The sequence below is a fragment of the Misgurnus anguillicaudatus genome, unplaced genomic scaffold (assembly GCF_027580225.2).
Source record: "Misgurnus anguillicaudatus unplaced genomic scaffold, ASM2758022v2 HiC_scaffold_33, whole genome shotgun sequence".
Classification (NCBI taxonomy): domain Eukaryota; kingdom Metazoa; phylum Chordata; class Actinopteri; order Cypriniformes; family Cobitidae; genus Misgurnus; species Misgurnus anguillicaudatus.
In genome coordinates this window covers 2,967,753-2,984,486 of record NW_027395283.1, presented here as the reverse complement: position 1 = coordinate 2,984,486, position 16,734 = coordinate 2,967,753, and the positions used below count along the sequence as shown (strand labels likewise).

General features: G+C 38.4%; 1 protein-coding gene and 1 long non-coding RNA gene across 2 annotated transcripts in view; both read left to right on the top strand.

The window, feature by feature from the left end:
• LOC141363262 (protein NLRC3-like) overlaps nucleotides 1–16,734 on the top strand; it is a 235,062-nt gene that overhangs the window by 180,218 nt on the left and 38,110 nt on the right. The gene's annotated exons all lie outside the window — the stretch shown is intronic.
• Nucleotides 9,636–12,836, top strand: LOC141363274 (uncharacterized). Its single transcript, XR_012368828.1, has 5 exons — nucleotides 9,636–10,353; nucleotides 10,952–11,011; nucleotides 11,112–11,202; nucleotides 11,300–11,379; nucleotides 11,963–12,836. It is a non-coding gene; the product is annotated as an uncharacterized lncRNA (long non-coding RNA).

Sequence of the window (16,734 nt, the reverse complement as noted above, 5' to 3'; positions counted from 1 at the left end):
AACCGATCTGAATATAGAAATACGAGCCTCGGCGTATCATCCTAAAGGATCACATTTGTAGAGCCGGTGCGTAAATAAATCGGTCGTAACCCGCCGCGTATTTTGGGTACTATGAGATAAAGGCTGGAAAAACCCTATCATCATCTCGGTAAGAGGGACCGGCTCGATACATCCTTCGCCAGCAGGATATCGACTTTTGCACACAGTACATGTGCATCGGACGCTTTCACTATAGTGAAACGAATGCCCGAGAAATTGGGGGAGTGCCGGTAATTGTATTTCCTAACCGAGGCGGACAGTGCGTAAAACTCAACGACACGGGCTGGGAACTGAAGCGAAGCATCCAGGGACCGTATGAGGAGAATAAACGACACTACCGAAGTACCCGCGGTGGGGCAGCGAGACAGGTAGGACTGCCGGTGCGTCTGCTGTGACAGCATAAACATCTACAGTATGTGTGTGTGTGACACTGACCTGAGCCCGCTGAGGTCGTCTGGTCTCCTGCGCGGAGAGCGCAGACTCCGGAAAACACCCGCTGGCGATAGAGGAGAGGTAGGGTGAGCTGGTGTGTGCCCGCTCACGGCTCTCTCGATCCTCCGGAGACCTGGAGAGGAATGCACTCTTATGTGTGTTTAAGTGGGTACCGGCTGGACAGCCGGTGGAACAGATGCAGACCAAGGATTTTCCACCCGACCCTCTACCGGGGGAAGGAGCAAATCACCGTCTCCTGAAGAGTGATGGGACCAGAAGGAGGTCCAATGGATTCGGCAGAAATCGCAGAACACGACTCTGCAGTCTCCACCGGAGCCTCAACCGGCTGAGGATAAGAAGGCCGGTAGGTGAAGGACGCATCCTCCGTCCTATTCAGCGTACTTCTCGCATCCAAGATCGCACGGAGGAAAAACTATCCTGAAAAGGACGCTGATCTCCGAATATACGCGAGAGTTGCTGTCTTTAAAAAGACACAGAGCTCTCACGTATCACTCTTTAAGGAAATCACTCTTTAGGTGCTCAGCTGATGATGCGCACAGGGAGAGGCAACGCACACACTAAACTCAAAACAAAAAATATGCAGAACAGTGGAATACTGCAAGCGTCCGCTGTGTCAGTACTGCTTGTCAATCAACTTCAGCAACCGTTCCCAGAAGAGCAGAGAGTAGCTTCTCAGTAGCAGATAATGCCGGCTTTCAAAGCGAAAAAGCTAATTTCCACATTTGCACCTGCGGCTTATATGCGCACCTGGCAGGGCGGCGCCAGCATTATGCAAATATCTCAATGCTAAGTTCATTGGCGTTTTAGTAGAGTACGAAGCAGATTGGTCTCTCTAAGCGAGTTCCCAATTCGTCGGTCACGACGTGACGTCGTAGTGACCGACTGAAAGGGAACAAAAGTGTTAAAAAGTGGACAGGGGTCTGCACGGGAAGAATAAATTTTTATGAAAACAACTCTTTATATATGTTTATATAATAGAAGTCTGAACGGATAAAATATTATTCTGTGGATACCGCCCTAATGCATGATAAAAAGTTTGACTTGTGAGTAAAAGTGGAAAGGATCCTCAACAGTGAAAAACAAGTGGTGTCATGTTTAAAGTGTGAATGACTGGGTGTATGTTATAAATAGAGTGAGTGCAGGCCTGACTGAGTGCTGTGGATGAAAGAGCTAGCAGTAAAGTGAAATAACGGTTAATATAAGTAAAATAATAATAATAATAATATATTATTTATATAATAAAGTAATAAGAGATTATAGGTAAAATTATAGGTAAATGGTATATATAAGTTGAAAGGAGGTTTTTACATCTATATATTATATATATCTTAATCCAATGAAAAAATATTTGTGTTTAATACTATTGTAAAGGGAAAAAATTGTATTACTTGACTAATAGACCAAATTAAATTGAAAGAGAAATATTAATGAAGTAAGGAACTGTTTTAAAAAGTTTTGCAGTGTAGAACAAGTAATATTGGAGAAAAAATTGTAAGCTTGACGTTTACATAGCTTGAAAGTTAACTGGAATAACAGTGTTTTTATTTGTTAATTTTCTAATGTTAAAAAGTTAAAAAATTGTGTAAAGAAATGGATATTGTAAATAAATCTTTATTAAATCAAAAGAAAGAAAAGAAGGATGGATTTGAAGAAAAAAAGCATTGGCATTATTCATGAATAAAGGGGAACATATATAGAATAGAAAAATGTTAAAGGAAGTTGATAATGGAACAAAAAGAAAGTGTGTTAAATGTTAATCTATATTTATCATTAGGGATGCACCGAATCCAGGATTCGGTTTCGGATTCGGCCGAATACTGGGCTTTTTGGCGGGGTTCGGGTTCGGCCGAATCCTAGATTTTTTTTTCCACCGAACCGAACCCTAGGCTTGCGCTACGCTGGTCGACGTCACGCGGCCGTTGATTACACACATCGGGTGCTGATGTGGAGATGAGCTTTTTCTTTCGGTGAGCCTTAGGGGCTGGACACACCAAAACTTTTAAACACCGCTGAAAACGCCTTGAGGACCCCAAATGCCAGCTGTTTTTCAGCCGAGCGCTTGGTAGCTGTGATGCTTCAGCTGTGAGCCGGTTGGTTGCTGTGGTAATGTCCTGCCCCTCCTCCACTGTAATTGGACGGCCGTGTGAAGACTGTGACATTGACGAGCGGAGCTTCTCACTCAAAGTTAAATATAGTTTTCAGCGCGGAGCTGCTTGCTTATTGGAAAACCGAGCGTGTCGCAACGCATCGCTTTCATTATGCATAGGCTTATGGTAATTGTCAAAATAGTTTTTCCAACTTGTCATCCTGGCATAATGTACAGTTAAAATTAAATAAAATGAAAAATACACTGCTGTGGACGTTTTTTACTTCATTAATGTGTTTTACTGTGTTGGAATAAGGATGCGAGTAGGATTCGGTATTCGGTTTCGGATTCGGCCGAATCTTAAACGGTGGATTCGGGATTCGGCCGAACCTAAAAAATCTGGATTCGGTGCATCCCTATTTATCATGCATACTGTAGAAGGTTGATTTCCAGTACTCAAGGGTACTGTGGAAATTAAAGGTAAAATGTAAATGAAAGGATCAGTAGATATAGGAAAATTAAACAGGTTTGGGAGTAAATCTTACAAATGAGGAAATATACTAAATGAAAGAAATTTAAATTATTATCAGAAAGAGTATAAGTGTAAAGAGTGTAGAGTAAAAAGCCAAGAGGCATTGTTTACACAAAGAGGTGAAAAGAAGATGAGGTAGGAAGATATAAATAAAAAAATAATAAATAAAAATAAGAAAAACATTAGAAAGAATTAATGAAGTAAAATAAGAAAAGAGTTGCTAGGGAGAGTAAAGAGGAGGTGTCATCTGATGGAGAAATGTGAATATGGGGAAAAAAAAGGTTGGCTTAGGCCATTGGCCTTACAATTTCTTAGTTTAATAAAGCTATTAAGGACCTTGGGAGGCTGATCACTTACCCTCAGGCATTCATGGGACTGGGAAAAGGACTAAGTTGTGGCAATGGAGAAATGAAAGAAATCCTCCAAACCTTTGACCTGTGGCCTAACGTTACATGAGGAGGGACTATTTTTGAACATATCATCTAGCAGTGTGGCAGCCACTGCTTGGACTCTAAAAGCACAGAGAGAAAACTGGGAGACACAGAGAATCCAGTTATGTTCAGAGACAATAAAAAAGAGACTGAGGGAAATCCAGAAGGAGACCCTGGAATGACCACACTGTTTTGAAATGCAAAGTGAATAACAGTGATGACTCTTGTGTTCAGCTACTTTCAGCAATTGCAAATTTCAAACAACAAATAAATGGGAAAATGTATTGAAGAACAGATTTCTAAAGTTATCAAGGTTGGATTTGTTATGGTACTATGGTATGATCATGATAAAGATATTCAACTTTAAAAAAGTGGCAAAATATTATATAGGACAAGAAATTGATATAACATCACAGGAAGGTAAACAAGAAGTAGCTAAGAGTATAGTTGAAAATGAATTAACAGAATAATGGCTTAATGTAACTGATTTATTTCCACAGGTCTCTTGTATCCCTCGTGTGGTGTTCATATTTCTGTTACTTAGACAATGTTTGTGGGTCTAGTGGACCCACTGTATTATTCGTATCTTAAACCAATGCAGTCATACAAATTTATGTATAACTGTTTACAGATGATTACTTTAGCCTTATTGCAAGTAATATAGACATAATTTATGGTTAATATTTGTCATTTACCACTGGTACAGGACTATTTATAGATTAAAGTGCCATTCGTTTTTGTGATAATATGAAATAAGAGAAGAAAATTCTATTCTCCCCCAGATGTTTATATAAAATAAGTATTTTCATCACTTTTTCATCTCAAATAAGTTTTTCATCACTTTGATATTTAATTATTTGAACTTAGTTTGAAATTGTACACATTTGTGTCCGTCTACACAGCACAAGCCTCATCTGAAAAGATGCGGTATTATAACACATTATCTACAGTACTTGGTGGATTGGGAAGGTTACGGTCTGGAGGAGAGAAGATGGGTTCCTGCTCGAGACATACTGGATCATCGCCTTATTGATGATTACAATCGAAAGGTAAAGCAGGCTGGGAATGTCAAGGGGCATTCCTAGGGGAGGGGGTACTGTCACGGTAGGAAATCCACTGTTTCCTCCGTGTCGTGTGTGTGTGTTTGTTTGTCACTTACCTCTGCCATGTGCTCGTTAGAGTGATTCAGTTCACCTGTGTGTTAATTGTCTCGCTCCAGCTGTTCATCATTACATCTCCTCCATATATACTCACATGACTTTCTGTTCCCTGCCAGATTCTTTCATTGTGTTCGGTCCCGTGTTGTTTGGTTGTCTCGTGTCGTTTGGATTACAGTTCTCAGTTGGATGTGTATTGTCGTCGTTTTCGTGTGGATGTTCCCGTGTTCAGCCTGGATTTCACCACTGCTCACCACTCCACCAACGTCGCACTCAAACACCAACTTCCACCGTAGTCTTCGCCACCATTGTCAGCAACATGAACACCGGACTGTGTCTTCCGCATTGACTCTTAATACTCTCTCTCTGTTTATATTTAATAAACATTGTTGAATTTTCCCCTGCAGTTGTTTCCACTCCTTACGTATCATTACAAAATCATTCTATAGTATAGTAAAATGTTACCCTTCCAGATGGGTGGTTTTAAGTTCAAATTAAAAACGGAGATATAAAAGAACTAATTAAAATTAAAACTGCAATCAGTGATGGAAGGGCCCTCGCACACATGACACCGCCACGCCGTGGCATAAGAATTAAAGGGAACAGTAGTAAATAGGCATTTAAGCATGTAAACATAGGTGAACTATTTAAAAGTGTAGTATAATATGCCACATTTCCTGTTGCTAATTACAAATGACAGCGAGGTAGCATCGTGTAAGATAGCATGAGAGAGAGAGAGAGAGAGAGAGAGTGAGCGAGTGTGTGTGAGTATGAGTGACTACATGTAAATATTGGCACGTAGATGTGTTCAGTCCAGGACTCTTATCAATCATGTGAAGTTTGGGACAAATCCGACATTGCATTATCATTGTAAACATGTTACTTCCTGTTACCAGCTGCTGGCGCTATGACCATAACTGACTATTGGCATCATAAGTGACTATCAGTGATGGGAGTAACGCGTTACAAAGTAACTGTAACTGTAACTCCACTTTTAGCAGTAACGAGCATGTAACGAAGTATTTTTTTAAATTAAGTAACGCAATTACAATTACTGAAATTTAAATGAGTTCGTTACTCGCGTTACTCTATTTTGTAAAAAATAGACAAGACATATCTGACGTCGCAGGACCGTAGTTGGCGGCGCAATGATTAATTACACTTCATCATAGCTGACAGTGCATATAGAATGAACATGAAAAATCTAAACGGGACAACATAGCCTACCTTTGTTTAAAAATTGTGCGCAAGTCATAATCCATCCGTTCTCATGTTTGTAAATTATCTTCACCAAGCAATCCCAGTATGATATCAACTTGCATTTGTAGTCCACAAAGGTAATAAATCTAAGAAATGTTCATATATTCTTAGATGTTTACATCGGCTTCATGAAAGAGAACGATCCGCGATTGTTGTTTCCACTAAAATATTCACACTGCGCTGTACACCCGTGTTAAAACTCCATAGTATGTGTGAGCTCGCTTTTAGTTTAAGTTTCAGTCTCTCCGTATCCGAACAAACAATCCACTCGCTCTGTGTCCGTCTGACAAAACAATCCACTCGCTCTGTGTCCGTCTGACAAAACAATCCACTCGCTCTGTGTCCGTCTGACAAAACAATCCACTCGCTCTGTGTCCGTCCGACAAAACAATCCACGTAGCCTACTCCGTTTTCTGATTAAATATCTTCCTTTAATCCTGTGTATCATTTAAATCCAACAGAAAACAAACAATATATGACCGAAGAGCGCAGTCCCTGTGTTCCAATGCAAGGGCTGCACCCTACTAAGCATGCGATAAAAGGTGAACACTCGGCCTTTCAAGGCGCTCAGAAGTTTGCGAAGAGAACTGAAATGAGACGGTCTAACCTTCGGAGGACCCATAATTTGCCTCATCTGCTGCACGCGCATCGCGCCTGTCAGCAGGACACAGCGGAGACGTTTCTAACTTAATAAATATGAAATCAGAAAAATTATAATTTATTTTAGAAAATATGACATGTTGACACAATTGTCTCCAAGTTTTTAAAGAGACACTACACAATTTTAATACATTATATATTTTTGTAAACATGCAGAATATTTGTCTAAATGGTCTAAATGATATACATAAATAAACTAAGTTTACATATTAAGATAATTTCTAACAAAAATATTCAAAGGTTGAATCTAAAGCAAAGTAGGCTCCTACAGTATGTGATATATTAGAGTCTTACGTGTAAAATAGCCCATCCATATCATTTTATTGTTTGACTGTTCAGTACTGTTCATATTTACATTTAAAAAGCAGACATAAAAGTAACTTAAACGTTACTTTTCTAAGTAACTAATTACTTTTGATATACAGTAACTGGTACAGTAATTCAGTTACTTTAAAAGAAGTAACTAGTAACTGTAACTAATTACTAATTTTTAGTAACTTGCCCAACACTGGTGACTATTGACATGTAGATGTGTTCAGTCCAGGACTATATTAATCATGTGAAGTTAGGGAAAGATCAGACATTGCATAATCATTGTAAACATGTCACTTCCTGTTGCCAGCTGATGGCGCTATAACCATAAGTGACTATTGACATGTAGATGGGTTCAGTCCAGGACTCTTATTAATCATGTGAAGTTTGGGACAGATCAGACATTGCATAATCATTGTAAACATGTCACTTCCTGTTGCCAGCTGGTGGTGCTATAACCATAAGTGACTATTGACATGTAGATGTGTTCAGTCCAGGACTCTTATTAATCATGTGAAGTTAGGGAAAGATCGGACATTGCATAATCAGTGTAAACATGTCACTTCCTGTTGCCAGCTGGTGGCGCTATAACCATAAGTGACTATTGACATGTAGATGCGTTCAGTCCAGGACTCTTATTAATCATGGTAAGTTTGGGACAGATCAGACATTGCATAATCATTGTAAACATGTCACTTCCTGTTGCCAGCTGGTGGCGCTATAACCATAAGTGACTATTGACATGTAGATGTGTTCAGTCCAGGACTCTTATTAATCATGTAAAGTTAGGGAAAGATCGGACACTGTATGCCTGAGTTCCAGCAACCTGTTTCATAGCGAAACATCTAACTTTGGCTGGCCGAAACAGACACAAATTTTAATATAGAATCAAATCCTTCGCAATTTAGCATCACAAAGGCCTTAAGATGAGACTCGCCAAATATGATGATGATCCGACGAAAACTGTAGGAGGAGTTAGTTAAAGTATGACTGCTGGAAATGAGAAAAACTGAGCCAAAATCTGAGAAATAATTCAAAATAGCTGACTTCCTGTTTGGTGTAGGGCGTTGCTCCAAGATACTTTTTTGTAGGGCTTGTAATAATACATGAGCATACCGAAATTCGGACATGTAAGTTAAACACAGTCCAAGGGCTGCTTCATTCAATATTTGAAACATGTTCCTTCAGGTTGCCAGCTGGTGGTGCTATGGCTATAAATGAAAATTGTTATGTAGATGTGTTCAGGTCAGGACTCTTAGCAATTATGTGAAATTTGGGACAGATCGGACATTGTATGCATGAGTTCCAGCAACTTCCTGTTTCATTGGAAAACATCAAACTTTGTCGGGCCAGAACCGACACAAATTTTTACGATTTAGCATCACAAAGGCCTTAAGATGACACTCACCAAATATGAAGATGATCCGACGAAAACTGTCACTGCATGAAAAGAGCTGTATACGGACAAATACGGGATGGGAAATCCCTGCTAAACTTTAGGTTTGCCAGATTTTTGAGGCAGAGTGCTTGGAAAGGTAATACACCAAAGTAAACTTGTGAAACATCCAGAAACTTTACGTTTGTGGATGTATATAGGAACTGGTGGAAGTTTCCAGGAATCCTTACAGCTGGTTGTGAGGAGAGGTGGGTGTGAGGTGTGAAGGGCTTTTTATATGTTAATGACCCACAGGTAGAGGTGTCTTCTTTGTGTCAGAGCTGAGTGGAGTGGGGTGGGGTGGTGTGGGGTGGGGGGGTTAACCATGTCTCTTTAAGACAGCACATACAGTATTGTGGTACATAAAAACTGTTTTTTAAATACGTTTATTATTAATATAATTTAATTAGTCTATTTAAGAAACTTAGCATCATTCAAAATAACTAAAATTCAATGGACACAATTACAATTTTAATGTGTGAAAATTATGTCTCTGACTCAAGAGAAATGCAACAAATGTTATTTCAGAATATTTATTTCCAACACTTTGAAAACATGTCTCCAAGTGCCCTAGGTCAGAATATTGTGCACGTTTCTCTCAATGCTGCATACATCGTTTAAAATAAGCCGCTCAAATGACATCATGTAACACATTTTTGCTAGCTAGGATGTTGATAAATTAGTCAGTGAAATGTAAAGCTGCTTGATTTTGCTGATGTCTCATGATTTGAAGTTCACTGTTTCTATTGTTATTATAATTCTACCTTAACATTTCATTAAATCTTTTAAAATAGAATCAAAAATATCAATAGACAGGTCCATAATCTAAAAGACAGTCTTTCACATGTGAATGCAAAACATGTGATACTGACTGACAAACTTGGGTAAACATATCTGCAGATACCTGTCAGCTACTGTGCTTATTTATTTTTAAAATATTAGAAAATTATAAATTAGGGGTTATCAGAGCAACTTTAATTTTAATATAAAAAACATTTACTTTTGGCCCACAGCCCTCAGTCAGGTTTGGCCCTTGTAAGGAAAATGTTCGGGCACCAATCAATGTGTAGTCTATCTGAGGAGGTAACTGTTAGTATATGATAATGCATGCTTGTACAAAGTCAGACCACATATTATCATGTTTGTCATCAATCAATCAATTTAAATAAAAGAGATGGGGACTTTATAATATAATAAGGGTCCATATATCACAGTGATAAAAGAAATACATCTATTTTTACTTTAACATGAACTAATGCTGAGTTAATATACTATCATAAACTAATGAAGAGTCATCATTAACATGACATGTTTTTCATTGTTAGTTAATGCATTCATTTACAATAAATTAATTTGAGTTCATGTTGTAATTAAGTAAGTTCAGTAAGTTACATGTCTTAACTCAGCATTAGTTTATATTTACTTATATTTAAGTAAGAATTAATTTAGGTATACGTTCAATGTTTCCAATGATGAGCAGTTAATCCACTAAACCCAGAGATAATTCCTGAGGCATGTTTAAAGAGTTTTGTATTTCATCAAAGATTTTATATTTAAGAAAATCTGAGCATCATTCAAAATAACTGTTAACATGTTTGTCAACTAAATATGTTTTGTCAACGTTATAAACTTTATAGAAATATTTTTTATTTTTTATTAATGACCAAGTATAAAGAACAATGCATAGTGTGAAAACGCGGATTATATAAAAGTATATAAAGTGCGAGCAGAGGATCAATCAAACTTGGGCTGGAACGATGTAGTGCATCCAATCTTGGAAATCGTAGTTTACATCTACAGCAGCATATGCTACAGCAGTGACAACGCCAAAGCAAAGGACTACATTTCCCAGAATGCACCTGCACCCACTCATCTGCCCCCACCCTTCAGGTGCGACTGCTTGACCTATGGGCTTGACGGGAAAATTCAAAATCGCGAACCGTTACAGCCTGGACGGTGTCTTTGTTTGCTTGCTCATCAACAGTAAGGTAAGTTTGATTTAATTAGTTTGTCTGCATCGCGCTGATCGGTTGCCTATTTGCTCATATTATGTTATTTACTATGATTCGTTTTTGTCTTTTTACTAGAACTGTTTGAATTTAAAGCACAAACAGTAAAACATTAAAGGTATACATGGTACACAGCGGTAAACGTGAGGTTAAAAATACGCGAAGTAACATTCAAACCGGGCTGTTAAAAGAATCAATTCGATGTTTTAATTTTTAAAAACAAAACTTTAGAGAAGCCAACTTGAGACGTTCTTTGCTTAAAACAAACATAACAACAGTAACTTGTGTGTTGGAAATGTTAGCAGCTAGCAAGTGTCTCTCTGCTATTTTAAATGATACACAGACGATCTTTTGTTGTTTAAAAGCTCATTGCTTTAGTGCTGGTAGATGCTGCTTATTTTTCAAGACGGTTTTAATAGCTTTATATTGATTTGTAACAAAGCCAGCTTCACTTTGAGAGAACCTAACGTTAGATGCTAATTGTAAAGAAGCTTGGAGTCATAATATATTTTAACGTAATATGTTTGCTGTTCTTCAACTTTTTAAATATGAAGTCTATCCATGTTTGTGTTTACAGAGGTCATGTACACTGTGGTCAACTTTGTGGATGCTGAAGAGGTTTTTGGGTAAAGATGATGTAAGTTTATTCATTCAATTTCAAAAATCAAACAGGTTAAATAGTAAACAGATGTGTTATAATGTATGTGATTTTTGATTTTTAATTCTGTGTTTGACAGAGAAATATAATGAAGTAACAGTGGAAGCTAAAACATCAGACTGATCCAGACACTGAAGAAATTGATGTCACTGCAATCTGGCCAAAATGATGTAAGTTTAATAATGAAATTATTAAATCAAAGAGGTTATATAGTAAATAGATGTGTTATGATGTATGTGATTTCTATTTTTATTCTGTGTTTGATAGACAACTATATTGAAGTAGCCTACAGTAATGAAGCTGCAGAACGTCACAGAGACTCTGAGGACATCAACACAGAAAATCAAGTAAGATGTACATTATGAAGTTCTTTGATCATATATTATTGTATCTTTGTACAGTTTAATGTAAACTTTCTAAAATGTACAACTTTGTCATTTGATTTGTCGTGTGTGTGTGTGTATATCTGTATGTGTATAGACCCCTTCACGGTTCACGTCACAGGCTGTTCCCACTGCGCATGTCAGGGTCAGAAAAGTCATTACAGCAGATAGAGTTGCGTATTATTCGGTATTGTCAAAAATGCCTACTTACGTCGTGGGCTGTGAAAATCGCACGAGGTCTTCCGTTAAGTTTTCGCGATTCATGCAGAATCTCAAAAACAAAAAATACAACATCTGCGCCTGCAAGCAATTAACGTGCAGACTGGGACAATGCAAAGATCAAAGAGGCTTGTGTTTGTAGTGCTCACTTCATATGAGGTAAGTCATCATTTTTCAGCACTGTTAGATTAAATTATAAAGCCTAAATGGTATGAACAGTTCGACCCCGTGCTGCGCGCGCACCCGATAATCATTCAATGTTTACAAACCTTGAAGGGGTCTATTAGTATTATGCCAAATACTTATATGTACTTTTATATTTCCAAAGGGCTCCAAAGAGATGTCTGTCCAGATGAGGGTGCATCAACGTTACCTTTGCTGAAAAGTATATGCTTTACAATGTAAAACCTAAGGGCTCAGTCACACCAAAAGCGTTTATGGCAGTTGCCTTTTTTGAATGATATTCTATGGGCAGGGCGCGTTTGCGCGCTGTTTATGCGCACCGAGCGCCTTGCGGTTTTCTGCCGCCTGCCGCGCACGCGTTTTGAAGGAGCGCTGAGAGCGGAGGAGCGCCTGACGTCATTCGCGTCTTCCATTGTCCAATCGAATGAGGGGAGAGGCGGGCCTTATGTTGTGGCGAGGGAAGTTTACAGTTGCTTTGAAGAACCGGACTCCACTCGCTCACTCTCTCTTGCGTGTTTGTGCTCCTCTTATCCTCAAACAAGGTCAGAGCAAGCGCCCTCTTTTTAAAGTTTTTGCTAATATGACAGTTAACAGCAAAAGAGCGCTCACGCTTCAATATTTGATTGACAAGACAGCTGACTCGGTGGTTGCTTAGCAATATGAAAAGCCGCGCTGCACTGCTCTTTTTTAAAAAAGGCAGTGCGTCGCGCCTTGCGTTTGCAAGCGTTTAAAGCGCTTTTGGTGTGACTGAGCCCTAACAGTTAACTCAAACCATTTAAGGAAATCGGTTGCCTTAAACCATTAAGTTTTTAAAAACATACATTTAGGTAGTGTGAAATTAAATATAAGTGCATAACTGCATGTGACTCAATTTGTTTAAGTTCACAGTACTCAAATCTATGTGTTTTAAAACTTGAATGGTTTAATGCAACCGGTTTTCTTAAATGTGAGAAATTACAGTGTTACAGTGAGAAATGTTTGAATAATTCCAAGACAGAGCTCTGTGATTGATTCTACACTGCAAAAAATCACTTTCTAACACTTTTTATCTTGTTTTCAGTAGAAAAACAAAAAATTCTTAAATCAAGATGTATTTTCTTGATGAGCAAAATTACCTTAGTAAATATGTCTAGTTTTTTGACAAAAATATACAATTTAAGATAATTTGTGCCTAAACAAGCAAAAATATCTAACAATGGGGTGAGAAAATTGTGTTTTAATTAAGTTTTTAACTTTTCTCTCACCATTGGCAGATATTTTTGCTTGTTTTAAGCACAAATTCACTTGATGTGTGTGTATTTTATTTATTTATTTTGTCTAAAACTAGACTTATTTTCTTGGGTCATTTTGTTCCTCAAGAAAAAGCATTTTAATTTAAATAATATTTCTACTGAAAACAAGAAAAAATACTATGTAAGAAAGTCGTTTTTTGCAGTGTAGGACTGATTTCTTAAGAGCAAGTTCAATATAGTTGTTGTTCATTTTATTTAGATATTTACTACATTACAGTGGCAGCTGGTGACGACTTTTTTTGTGAGCACTCGATGCGAAGTTTGTCACAACATGTATATAGCCCGTCATTTGTGTGGTTCCCAATTTCAAAATGTGTGTTCTGCGTGTATGTGCATCACGTGTTTTGACTAAACACGTGATGCACGTGGTTTACATGAAGCAACAAACACATTTTAAAAACACAAGCAACACACATGACACTCCGAACACTTATTTTGAATTTGCAGCCCTCGGATGAGCAATCACGAGCCGCCACTGCTACATTACATTGTTTGAATGTAGTTTTCATTGTTGCTTTTATTTTGTTTTATTTTACTCTAATATTGCTTTCTCTGTCTGTATATTTATGAGTTTAAATGGTATTGTTTATGTATGCAACTTTTAATATTTGTGTATAATATTATTTTGTGAATGTGACAATTGTGGATTGTTCAGTTTTTTTATTAAATAAACATTTCAAACTCAATTCAAGTTTTTATTTTTTTAAGGGTTTTGGGATGTATAGTAGTATATTGTTGGGGGGGGTTGTAGTCTATCTGCATAGCAGGCAAATAACCAATCAAGTCACTAAGCTATGAGGGCTTGGGTTGGGCTTAAAACAAAGTGTAACCAATCAAATCATCTCAACTGGAAAGTTTCAAAGTTGTGTCCCAATAGTTGTCAGAGTTTTGGGAGGGGGTTTTAAAAGCAACCAATCAGTGTTGAGGTTAAACACCAATGGGGACACTAGAATTGTGCAAAGGTGTGAAATTCCAGTACCTCTGTAGGTGTGAAAGTGGCCCCTGCCAAAATCTTCAATGGGATTACTTGCCATGGCAACAAATGGCTGCATATACCACGGGGATATCCCCTCAGCAAGATACATCCGAATTGGTATCATTACGGGAGTTTCCTAACTTGGTGGAATTAGTAGTTTACCCTCAGTGGAACTAGTAGATACTTCCGAAAATCAGTGGTGTTTACAGGAGTTTCCTAGTACGGATACACCTCTTTTCATGCAGTGTGTAGGAGGAGTTAGTTAAAGTATGACTGCTGGAAATTACAAAAACTGCGCCCAAATCACAAAAATAACTCCAAATAGCTGACTTCCTGTTTGGTTTACGGCTTCGCTCCAAGAGACTTTTTTGTAGGTCTTGTCATATTTCAGAAGCATACTGAATTTCGTAATTGTACGTCAAACACAGTCCGAGGGCTGCTTCGTTGAAAATTTGTAGGTGGCGCTATAGAGCCATTTTCCCACGCCTAATTCTAAAGCCTACACCACATGTAAATTTTCATCACTCTTGACATCTGTGCAAAATTTCATGAGTTTTCAAATATGTTTAGGCCCTCTAAAGTCCCGCTGAAGTCGGAGAAGAAAAAGAATAATAATAATTTCAATTCAATTCAATTTTATTTTATTTATATATAGCGCTTTTCACAATACTCAATTGTTTCAAAGCAGCTTTACATTAATAGAAGCAGTAAAAGCACAGAAAAACGACAGATAGCATAACATAATACACAATAGCATAAGCAGTCAAATTTGCTGCGGCTATGACGCGACATTATGAGCGAGCATATTACTAATGTAACGTCGAGAAGAAGAAGCTAAGTTAAGCCCAAGCAGGCTACCTCCCCGGGGTAAAAAACCCCCTAGGAGAAAAAAAACAAAAACCCCGGGTTGTTTAGCCGAGGAAATAAAAATAAAAGTCCTAGGAAGGAAAAACCCTTGGGAGATATACATGTATATACACACATATTAACGGATAAGGAGCTTAAGCGGAGATTAAGCAGAGATTAAGCAGAGATTAAGCGGATATTAAGCGGGTCCTGCCGGTGGTCGTTGGTCAGGCATCAGCTGGGCATCACATTGAAGGACGACCAGTAGATCAGAGGTGTGCCGACTTCCACATCCACCGGAACTGGGTCTGTTTGTCCCATTGTCCTCAGGGTCAATGGGACCCAGGGACGAGACAGGGAGAGAAAAACAAAATCATATTAGCGTAGGGGCCGTTCACATGTAATGCAAGTGTCACACAGTGATGTGGTTGAATCAGCTTAGTTTCAGACAGACTAACTATTGCGGCATAATTATATTATCCACAGTTGAGGATTTTGCAAATTGGGGGCCCACTGCGACGGTATATATGGTAACTAAGGGTCACCTTCCGATTTTTAAGAGAAAATGAAACCTGTCGACCCGTTTGACTAAGGCCTGTAACCCCCCTGTCGTCGTTAATGCAGGTTCAGTGGCAAACGGGTCTATATTGCATACTATTTACAAGATCACGAAAAAACGCCAACATCGCAACCTGACCATACGTGTCAACCCGTTTGACTAAGGCTGGAGGCCCCACTGTCGTCGTTAATGCAGGTTCAGTGGCAAACGGGTCTGTATGGCATACTATTCACAAGACACAAGAAAGCGCCAAAATCGCAACCCGACCATACGTGCCAACCCGTTTGACTAAGGCCAAAAGCCCCACTGTCGTCGTTAATGCAGGTTCAGTGGCAAACGGGTTTGTATGGCATACTATTCACAAGAACACGAAAGTTCCAAAATCGCAATCCGACTATAGGTTAAGATAAGATTTTTATTTATTTATTTGGTTGATCTGTGTTATGACCGCGAGTGCTTTGTTCCGTACAGATAACTATTTCGAGTTAAGTACTTTTACTAGACAAATTATGCGAATGCTTTGTTGAAGAGAAAAGTTTTAAGTCTAGATTTAAAATTATCGACTGTGTCTGATTCTCGGACATCGGTTGGTAAATCATTCCAGAGCTTAGGGGCTAAGTAGGAAAATGACCTTCCACTTTTAGACACTTTTGATAGTCTAGGGATAATCAAGAGACCAGAGTTTTGCGACCGTAGTGTGCGTGATGGATTGTATTCTGATAGTAATTCTCTAAGATATGAGGGTGCTAGGCCATTTAAAGCTTTGTAGGTGATTAGTGATATTTTAAATTGTATGCGATATTTAACTGGTAGCCAGTGTAAAGATGCCAGAATTGGGCTTATGTGGTCATACTTTTTAGATCGAGTAAGTACCCTTGCGGAAGCGTTTTGAACTAGCTGAAGCTTGTTTACTTGATTTGCATGGCATCCCCCGAGTAGTGAGTTACAATAGTCTATTCTAGAGGTCATAAAAGCATGGATAAGCTTCTCTGCGTCAGATGTAGACAGTATATGGCGTATTTTCGAGATATTTCTAAGATGGAAGAATGCTGTGCGGCAGACGTTGGCGATATGACTATCGAAGGATAAGTTGCTGTCGAACATCACACCTAAGTTCCTAACCGTGGAAGATGGCACCACAGTGCAGCCATCTATGTGCAACTTGTAATCTGACATATTATGTTTGTAGCGATTCGGTTCAATAATAAGTATCTCTGTCTTATTGGAGTTCAGCTTAAGAAAGT